We start from the raw sequence: 10,985 nt of genomic DNA on the forward strand, positions 1-10,985 counted from the left end.
CCCACTTTCAACTTCATCCAAAGTATCTACTCTTTCCCTTCATTCTGCCTATTAACCTTTAAATTATAACCATTATTTTCTTAAATTAATCGACAACTGTGCATAATGACTTTAGCTGTTGATGCACCCTTAAACATAAAACCAACTAACTTTCTTTTGCCTCTCATACCCAGCATTTTCCTTTACTGAATTTTTATTTCCAGTCAATATGCCCTGCAATAATTCCCACTTTCTTTAAATCATTCCCATAAAAACTTCTCCCCCTTCCCCTATCATGCTGCAAACTTAGTTTCAATTTAATTCCCAGTTGATTTTTTCTCAGCATCAGAAAATTTCATAAGCTTCTGATAATGCTTATCCACTGGCATTATCAACTGTTTAAGGTGATATGAAAAAATGAATTTGTTTAAATAAGTGCTTCTTTCTTCTGTTAAAGGACATTGGGCAAGGCAGGTGCTATGATTGATAACTGGAGAGACATATCCTTGTTTACCCTCACGGTTTCCCGTCTCTCCTGCCATGGACTTGCCCAACACACACTCATCATCTTTCATTCTGTTCTTATTCTTAAGTTTCATTCTTCATTCATTGGTTCATATTTGGTTACTTTTTCTGATATATAGGTTACATGGGCAGGTGAGGAGGGTGGAAGGGGAGGATAAGCAGTGGATGGGGATCCTTTAGGAGAAAACTGTGAATCCATCACAAACTTGGTAAAAACATATGGTGAACTTAACTATTAGTCCAGGTGATTTTCAATTAAGTAAACATATTTCATGCTGTAAAATATACGTTGTTCTATGTTCCATTGTACCTTCTCCTTTTTCTTGAAAGGAAAATGAGTTGTTTGTTATTTTAACTTAATTTTATAATTTTCCACATTCATATGAAAATGTTTCTAAATCTTTGAAATATGAATAATTTTTTAAAAAATCATTGGATCAACATGTGAAAACATATTAATGCATTTTAGATTAAAATTTCTTACATGGCATTTATAACAGATGATCTGAAGTTTTTCATTTTATCAAGCTTTTCTTAACCATGGTTTATCATTGATATGTTCATTTAAAGGTGTTCTACCCATTAGTTTTAGACAATTTAATAAAATGTTGTAATCAAGTGAAGTAGCAGAAGTTGTTGCCATTTATCGCAAACAATTTGCGATAAATTGTCTTGGATTAATTGCACCTGGTTCACTAAAAATGTGTGTATGAAATTAATTTCAAATTTATTTAAAGCTTATAATCTCTGATATTTCAATGTGGTCAATATGCATAGATTTCAAGAGTTTCCTTTTTTATGTTTAAAGGGGTTTTTATTTAAAATCTTTCAATCTTAAACCAGTAAACATTTCTTTAGCCCTTTTGAACACAAGTATTTATATTTTTGCTTAAAACATCTTGAAATTAGTTGTAAAACAATCACAAACTTATAATTCATAATCATATTTCAATTCTTTTCCCTCATGTGGATAGATACTTATGCGAGGAGAGAAGAGCATTCATGGGAATCAAGATTGAACAGCAAGCTTTCTCACCGAAGGAAATGAGGAACAAAGGTGTATATTTCCTTGCAAAGGCCAAGTTGGACAGTGCCCTCAGCATCTAAAGAAGTGCACTTCAACAGGATGTCAGCCTTAAATGAGGCCTCGGAATAGACTGGAACTCCTCCACAGCTACCTTCGTGGATAGTGGCTATGAGGGTACTTCAGTAAAAGGTTTTGGTTATAAAAGGATATTTGGAATACTGATGTAATTTCTAATACAGATGAATCTCAACAAATGTATTTATGAGTAATAAAGATGAACGCAAAAATGAATGTTGTGTAATTTTTAAATATTTCCCTTGTGAAACTCTTGTATAAATGGTTTTGCCTTAATATGCATATTAAGAATGAAATAGAGAAATACAAGAATTCATTTAAAAAAATAATCTTTTTTCTATGGTGAATACTTCATAACAACGTTTATTTGATTTGCTACCAACTGTAAATGAATTTATAATGAATAATGGTAGTCTGAATATATTTACACCCTCTGCCATACATTCGGCAATGTGGGTTATTCTATAAGTTATGAATTAAAACAGAATTATGAACAAAACTTGAAGGGAATGTTGGAATTCCCTGCAAATATATATTTGAAACAAATTGATTGTTTAAAAGCAAAGAAACCATGAAAAAGGCATTATTTCAATTAATTATCATGAAATAGTTAAGTAATAGCCTTACTATGTGTAAAAATGTCTTATGTGTAGTATATGTAAAATATGAACAAAATGCCTTAATCCGTACGTTGGTAGCCAAAAATGTTGCCAAATTATTCTACATTTGCTCGCACCGGGTCAAATGCTCCACCGTGCACCGAACTGAGCTACACCAATAATTAGAGTTACTTGGTCATGCGAAAAAGCATGGTATCGAATGTTTTCCAAGAACGGCTCTCGCTTCAAAAAAGAGTAGCTCCATCGACGGTCAACCGCTCACGAGCCGTCTCGGAGTACCATGAGGTCCAAGGTGAGGTGCTATGCCTCCCCGAGAAAATATTTTCAAGTCCCGAGTCCACCCAGCGAAAAATATTCTAAGTCCAGAGCCCCTCGCCAGGCGAGAGAGGCGTCGAGGCAGGCAGATGCCTTGGATTCGTCAGGGGAGAGAGCCTTGCTGAGTTCGAGTTGATTTTGAAAAAAAATCGGCAAAGTCCGTAGTTTTGCAGGAAAAATAATAGTTCCGAACCTACATTTTCCAAGAAACCCAGTAGCCTGGGGGATAAGAGGCGGATTGTGGGGGCAAGACTATAGAGTATGTTACCACGATTTACTTTTGCAGCCGAAATTTTTTTTTTTTTCAAAATATTTTGGATCCGCTAATATGCACAAAAATGTCACCAGAGATTTTGACGGTAGGTTCAGAACGCCGCGGGAGATCAGGAAAACAATTAAATATTGAATATTTTTGTGAAAAGGGCTGCCATTTTTTCCGGCCGGGCGGCGGGGCCCCGGAAAAAATGGCAGCCCTTTTCACAAAAATATTCAATATTTAATTGTTTTCCTGACCTCCCGCAGCGTCCTGAACCTACCGTCAAAATCTCTGGTGACACTGAAATGAAAATTAGTGCACAAAAAATTAATTAACGGATTGGTTGGGAATCTAGCCAACAGATGGCGCATGCCTTCACTAGTTGAAACCTCTTCAAATGCCAATATATCCTAGTACATCCTGTTCCCACTAGAGACACCGACGTGTAATTTCGAAATTCAAATTTACGCGGGCATACTAAATGCATTTTGCATTTCGTAAGTGGCTTCCTGGGATTCGTTCGAGCATGGGGAACGGTTCATGATTCGCTAATATGCACAAAATTGTCACCAGAGGAGAATGACGCTAATGATATGACGCAGCCTACAGACCTCCCTCCCTCCATCCCCTCCCTCAAGAGGGTTGTTGCCTAAAACTGGGCTTCCTAACAAAAAAAAAACGCACCCTACCGATTACTTCCAGCACATTCTTATCTAATGGGCTGAAACTACACGATGTATTTTAACATTAGCGAGTTAAATGTTAGATAATGCTCAAATTAAAAATGTGGCCGCAACCCTAATTGGTTGCAATACCTCTCAATTCGTATTCAGTAATTTATGTAATTTTTCATTTCAGTGAAGTCTGCCAGTTGTGAAGAATAGAAGTTACATTTAATCCTATACTTAAATGTTATTTAGTAAGTGAATTTTTCCAAAATTCCTCAAGAGCTAGATGTCAACAAATTTATCTATGCAATTCTATCCACTGCACTGGCTGCAACTTTCACATTCTTTCTTACCGCAGTCACAGTAGCTTCATTTTAATTATACACGAGAATCATTAATGCAAGAATATATTCAAAACCTTTATTAATTTCAAAATTATAGAATACAAAAGTGTCAACTAAATGAGTAATTTCTTGTTAAACATTGCAGCAAACAAAACTGTTTTCGGAGACTCTCTGGGGATATTTCAGGGGTAATATTACAGCATCTCCAGTAAAGTTGCTTTGGCTTTCACCCAAATTCTAATCAAGTACATTTAAAAATGTTCACTGAATATTTTGTCCACACGAAAAGTTGAAGAAAAATAATTTTACTCTTACACCATGATATGAAAAAATTATTACATATGCTTTCAATCATGCCAGAAAATTGACTACAAAATCCATACATCTAATGCTTAAATTATTTATGTTTCCCTATCAGAGACAGTTATATTAAAATCCTAATGAAAATTGATTTGCTTAGTTACACAGGTATAAGGAATTTAGATTGTAATGTAATATCAGGCAGGAAAGGGGGATGCAGACCTTTTTGATTACCAATGGGGTGCAGAAAATTGTATTAGAGGGGAGAATGTAAGGAGAGGACGGGAGGAATATTGGACAATGCAATGTCCCTCTTCAATGTAGTATATAAACATACATTGAAGAGGGGTCTGATGTTGGGTTGTTTAGTTAGTTGATGCAAGGAAGTTGTCACTACTGTTTGGTAGCCGATTTTCATGATAAACCTACTTTTACGGGTATACCAATTTAACCATCATCATCATTAGACCTATAGTATGTTAAGGTACAGGAAAGTGAAGCAATCAAATGAAAATAAGATATTAAGGAATTTAAAATAAAAAGATTATAATCAAGTGGTAGGTTTGATTTGTATGGAATCTGACATCAAGACAAGGATTATGAATGGAATTACTGTTAGACATAACAGTTACAGGTTAAACTTTGTAGAATTTTTTCATTTAGAGGGTAAAAGATTTACACTTGCCCAATAAAGATTTAATATTTAGCTACAATCATTTTGATGCTGTGAATCATCAGGTAAGAAACTTCAACATTTTTTCAACTTATATAGTCTGGCTCCAAGAGGGGAGTAATGATTATGCACTGTATCGAAATCATGATTGTGAAATATTAACCTTTATTGTGGTAGTGTAAAGTTTCTTTTTTACCCTCTGTAACTGTTGATCAAAACTATTTATGAACTAATTTGTTGGACCAGATTTAACTGCCAATTACGGAACCAGATAACATCTGATACTAATGGAAGGATTTTAATCGCAATTTAATGGGATTTTTTTTGGGAACTAGTTTGTCACATTGTTTGTTAACCCAAAGTAGGACAGGATACTGCTAGATAACTTCAAAATGTAATCATGTCTCTTCATATTTCATTGCAACTCTCCATTCGGATTCAATTATCCAGTTTGAAGATTAAGAATTAGTACCTTGAGAAACTAAAGTGGAAAAAAGAGGATGGAAAACCTTAGAAAGGATTGTAGGGCATTGACCATTATACCTGGCAACTTAATTGGAGGAGATATTTGAATTAAAGATCAAATGAAAGCAAGCCAAATGAAAATCATCATTAAGGCTCTTTGGGGTTCATGTGTCTTAAAGAACCATTTCAAAGTGCCACTGAAAAACAGATTCTTCACTATGGTGACTTTATTGCAATGAACTCAAAGTGTTTCTTTACAGTTTTACCAGCTTGAATAATTTAACACATTAAATCACACTTCAATTTAATCAGCTGACATTCATATTTTCAACCACAGGCTCCTACCTACCTTACTGTTCATTTTGTCAATCAGATGGAGCTGGTTTCTGGCAGTTAAAAAAATGAAATAAATATTTAAACATTTCATTACTCCACAAATGGATAGGAAAAGTCTTTATTTACATGTTTCATGTTAAAGATTGGATTACATTGAATAGAGATATATCTATTAATTATAAAAACAAAAGAATAATCAAGCCACGTCATGAAAAACCACTAAATATTCGATGCTAGGTACCGCTGTGATATAAACCACAAAATAATGGATAGTGATGGTAGAGTTCACTCAATACAACAGCCTGTTGGGGTGTTAAATTCACACATCAGGGTGGGGGGGTGAGTGCCTTTCCCTGTGTCGGTTATGGGTTCCCAGGAGGATCTAGTATCTGAAAAATCACAGTTTGCATGGGCCTGAGAAGCATGACTTCGAAACGCACCCGGGCCCTCCAGTCAGCAGTCCAGCACTACTCCTGGACTACCAGGTCTCCCAGGGATATCTTCATTTGATACTTTACCATCATAGCAGAGTGAATTTTGACACATCACAAATGTTGGAAGCAATTACCATATTTTCCCATTGATATCGCACGCCTTATCTATACAAAAATGTTCAGATAATCGAAAAAATGACAATGCGCGTTTTGTAATGAAAATTGAAAAAATCCAAACACATTTTTACACACATCCAATATAGACATTATATATACACACTATATACAATTTTTACGCGCATATGTATACGTATGTAAATACAGATGCACGGCATATCTACATGTTCAAGATACCTATGAAGCCCTGGGCACGCGGTATATACACAAATTCATGATAACTACAAAGTTCTGGGTGTGCGTTATAAACAAGGTGTGTGTTGTTGATGGGAAAATATGGTGGTTCATAAGCTACCACTGACTAAGTTTCTGTAAACAATACCTTTTGTTATGATTTAGAACAAAATTTAGCATAAAAAAGGTGCATATTTGAAAACACTATTTCATTAAAAATCCTTCATGAACCGTAACAGACTGATTCATTACATATGCGATTTGTCAGTTAACCAGATCTCCCTGGTAAACCAGAGTTGGCTCAGGGAATGGAACTAGCCCCATCTTATTATCCTGTTGTTTGAAGTTTACATATGGTGCAAATAATATTTATTAATTCAAGTAGATCTCTCAAATTAAACCAGCCTTAAAAAAGAATTGCTTTGTTTTGATTTCAGATTAATAAGCCATTTTCTCACACAAAGTAGAAATTATAGAGTATGAAAGCAAGGAAACTTTTCAACCCTCTGCAGATCCACCCATTTTCATTTCAATTCATTATTGTCTATCATCATTAATAATATACATTTGAGAATCTCTCCATGTTCATACTTGGGACCAATTGGGTTGGACATGGCACTAATATTAAAAGATGAAACTTAGCATTGCCACGGTTACCATATTGTATTGTATCAGGTAGCAAAAATCTACCATTTCATTGACATTTATATCATTGTGGAGGTATCACATGAGGACACAACCCAAGGTTCGCATGAAATAATCTGTGATATCCCTTGGCTGAAGCCCTTGTCATTGACCAACAGGAGGGTCTCATCATATATGCCTGAATCTTTGTTAATCTCCTTTACTAGTCAGCCCCTTAATTTTCACTCAAAATTTCCACTTTTTAGATAACTTTTTTAAGCTGTGTTTTGTATTCTTTGAATATTTAAGATTTCATTCCGGTGAAGTAATTTTAATTATGACTTCTGAACTCATGAAATGCATGTTCTCAACAAGGATGAAAAGAAATTTAATTGAGTACTTTCAACAGCGGGTATCAAGTTATAAACAATCATTTATTTAATGAAAAGTCAAGTGTAAAATCACCCACTTGCTTAAAAAATTCACCATTGCCACGAATACTGACCACATGCGACCAATACCATCATTTGCTTTTTCCACTGTTATGTTGCAACACCCTCACATGGACTACAACCTTGTGGAAGGGCTTGTGCACTCCGATGACCCCTAGAGCTGTGATGGCGGGAATAATAATTATTGCTCCTGTTAGGGCCACCCATAGGTCAAAGGTTAGGAACCGGACAAAAGGTAATCCACTCAGCATCTGTTCCTCAGTGAGGCAGCTGCAATGTTGTCTGACCCCAATGGGGCAGCAAGTAAGTGATGGTGTCACATTAAAAACACCCGAGGAAGGCAATGGGAAACCACCTCAATTATCATTTTCAAGATTAAAATGATGGAAAATGCAGAGAATATGAGTCCTGGCATGAGACTAATTTGTAGTATATATGAGGAAGGAATCTGGCCAGAAGACTAAGATCAGCGTTAGTTGCTATTCCGAAAAAAGTTAAAGGTTACATCATGTGAGGACAACAGGACAATAAGTTTAATTTCCAATACAGCTCAGGATCATCAACAAAAAGATAGAGTAGGGTAAATGACTACTTAGGGGATGATCAGTTTGGGTTTAGGAAGAGGAGAGGTACCTGTGATGCCATTGCAGTAATGAGATCACTAATCAAGAGAAATATAGTATACAATCAAGGAGTGATGTATTTGCTTGTTCCATAGATTTTGAAAAAGTGTTTGAGAGATTGAATTGGGATAAACTAATGAGTATATTGAAGGAAATAGGAATAGATTGGAGGGCCAGGAGGCTAATCCGAATCTGTACATGTCTCAGACTGCTCACGTGTGAGTGGGAAACGGGGAGTCCGGTTGGGCAGTGTTAGGAAGAAGTGTAAGGCAGGGTTGCCCATTATCAAAGTTTCTGTTCAACCTGTATGTGGAGGAAATGTTTAAAGATGCATGGGAAGAACTGGAGGAAGGATTGAAAGTCTGTGGGGAATTCGTAAAATCAGATAGGTGAGCTCATGATCAAGCTTTAGTTTGTTGGTCAAGGGGTTGCAAGCATTTCTAAGGGAATTGAAAATTCAATGTGACAGATATGGGATGAGAATCAATATCAATAAAACAAAGGTCATGCAATTTTCTAGAAAGAAAAAGGCCAAGCTTAACATTAAAATAGGAGGGCAAAAACTAGAGCAGGTAGGACAGTTTACGTATCTCGGTAGTGTTTTGGAGCAACACGGTCAAAGTAGTAGGGACGTAAGGAGAAGAATTGCGCTAGGCAAAGAGGCTTTCACAAGGAGGTGGGAGTTGATGACGGGGACGTTGAGTAAGGATGTTAAGAAAAGACTTAAAAACTTTGATATGGAGCGTAGCTATGTACGGCGCGGAAACATGGTCATTGACTGAGGAGGATAGACTTAGATTGGAAGTTTTGAAATGTGGGTTTGGAGAAGGATGGAGAGGGTGATCTGGGCCGAGAAGAAAACAAATGAGGAAGTACTTGGTATGGGGGGCAAAGAGAGGGGTTTGTCGGCAGAAATCCTATGAAGACAGGAAAAATGGTTGAAGGATGTATTCATCGGCAGTAGGATGTTGAAGACTAATAGAGGGGAGAATGTTAGGCAAACGAGGAAAGGGCAGGAACAGGATTGGGATGTTGGATGGGATGAAGGGAGGAAGGAAATACTCTGAGATGAAGAGGGACCTGATGTAGAGTAGATTGCTGGATTTTTTGTTTTGTTAGGAGTCTCAAAATATTTATTTGGTAATTGTGTCCAGCCAAAAACCTACCTTAACCGGTAGATTACCTTATAATAATAATAATACTGTAACTTTTAGGATTCAGAAGCAGCTGTCGGACAAGTCAGAACCATGAAATCTCTATTACAAAGCTACAGTGGCAATGAATTTCAAAATTAGACCTTGATGAAGTTTAACTCTGATCGCAAATAATTTTTTCTTCACTACAAATACCCTCTTGCCCATGTAGGTCCACCCTTGCACCAATCCACTGTCTATCACCAATGTTCTCTCGATGAATTGTGGTGATGAAGGGCTCAGAGAAGACAGGAAATGCAATAGAAGGGAGAAATGGAAGAAATGGAGAAAAATACCTGGTGATAGAGAAGGTGCTCTGCCAACTGTATCCCATTTGATCCCTCCTAAGTCCTGTGACAAGTCTTCCACCTTCCTTTCAGCCTCCTCTATTCAGCCTTATATCAAAATAACTTAGGTCATGCTCCTCAGTCCCTTAGCTATTCAAATAAAACAACTTTTCATTGCAAAAAAATTCAAGAATGCTTCTGGAGGATATATCCAAGGCGAGTAGTGTTGGGAGTAACAAAGAACTTTCTGCCCTCTTAGAAGTGACAAAAAAATTGCCATTGGGAATTTCTTAATGGATTTTATCGAATGCTTTTAATTATGATATTATTCAAACCACGATGCTGATTGAAATCAAAACTAAGCTATTCAAAAACCATTATATTTTGTATTTCAGCAGGTAATTCCACATAAAAGCCTTCAAAGCCCCATTTGGGGTCACAATCCATGGGTCCATGAGAACCTGAGTATTAAGGTCTATAGACATAACTGATTCGTAACTCAATGATCCCTTTGGGCAAGATAGATTAAACAATTTTCTCAACTCAGATGAAGTCTAATAATTTTCACTCCAGGCAAGTCTGCACAAATGTCAGTAAGAGTTGACTTTGTTAATGACAGTGAAATTTCAACAGAAGCTATCATCCCTTTCAATTTAGACATACAGGAAACATCACTTGAAAGACAAAACATCTTGTTCACTATAGATTAGCTTTCAGTGAGACTCTGCAGCAGGTGAACCTACTTTCTTGGACGATATGACCAAGCACAACAAGGTATTGAAAAATAGGCAAATATAGAGAAAAAAAGCAAGGATTTGTAAAAAAAAGGATGTGGAGAGAGGGGGCTGGAGCTGATACAGAGATAAGAACATAGTTAACAGAGGCATTTAAGGTATTAATTGTAGTAACAGAGGGTCAAACAATGACTGGGAAATGATGAATTAGTTGTCCTGGGATTTCCACTACTTTGGTCTGAAAGCAATTTTGCCATTAATCCAAAGAATTTTATAATTAAAAACATCCCAGGAGGCATTTTCAAGGTGAAAGGTCAATGCAGCAAGTCTTACATTGTCCATTCATACAGAACTCAACTGTCACTTGCAATAACACAATAGAGACACTGAAAAAAACAAGCAATTCCCTTTGATGGCAATTGCAAAATATATGCGGAGTGGCCTTTGCTCAACATGTAATTTGGAGAGGCAATATTAATGTCCATTGAGAACTTATTTCTATCATGAACTCCTCTTAGAAGCCACAGAAATCATACAAATAAGTTAAGAGGATCAACAAAGGATGCCAACCAACTCATGGAAGTAAAAACTTCAAATGGCCAAAACAAAGACACCATCTTGACATTACTATGGGTCCATTAAGGCCATTGAATTCAATATATGTACTGATTATTTTAACCTTTTCTGAAAATAACTCACCCTAA

This window comes from Hetaerina americana, unplaced genomic scaffold (genome assembly GCF_022747635.1).
Source record: "Hetaerina americana unplaced genomic scaffold, ioHetAmer1.1.p SCAF_10, whole genome shotgun sequence".
In the NCBI taxonomy this organism is placed as follows: domain Eukaryota; kingdom Metazoa; phylum Arthropoda; class Insecta; order Odonata; family Calopterygidae; genus Hetaerina; species Hetaerina americana.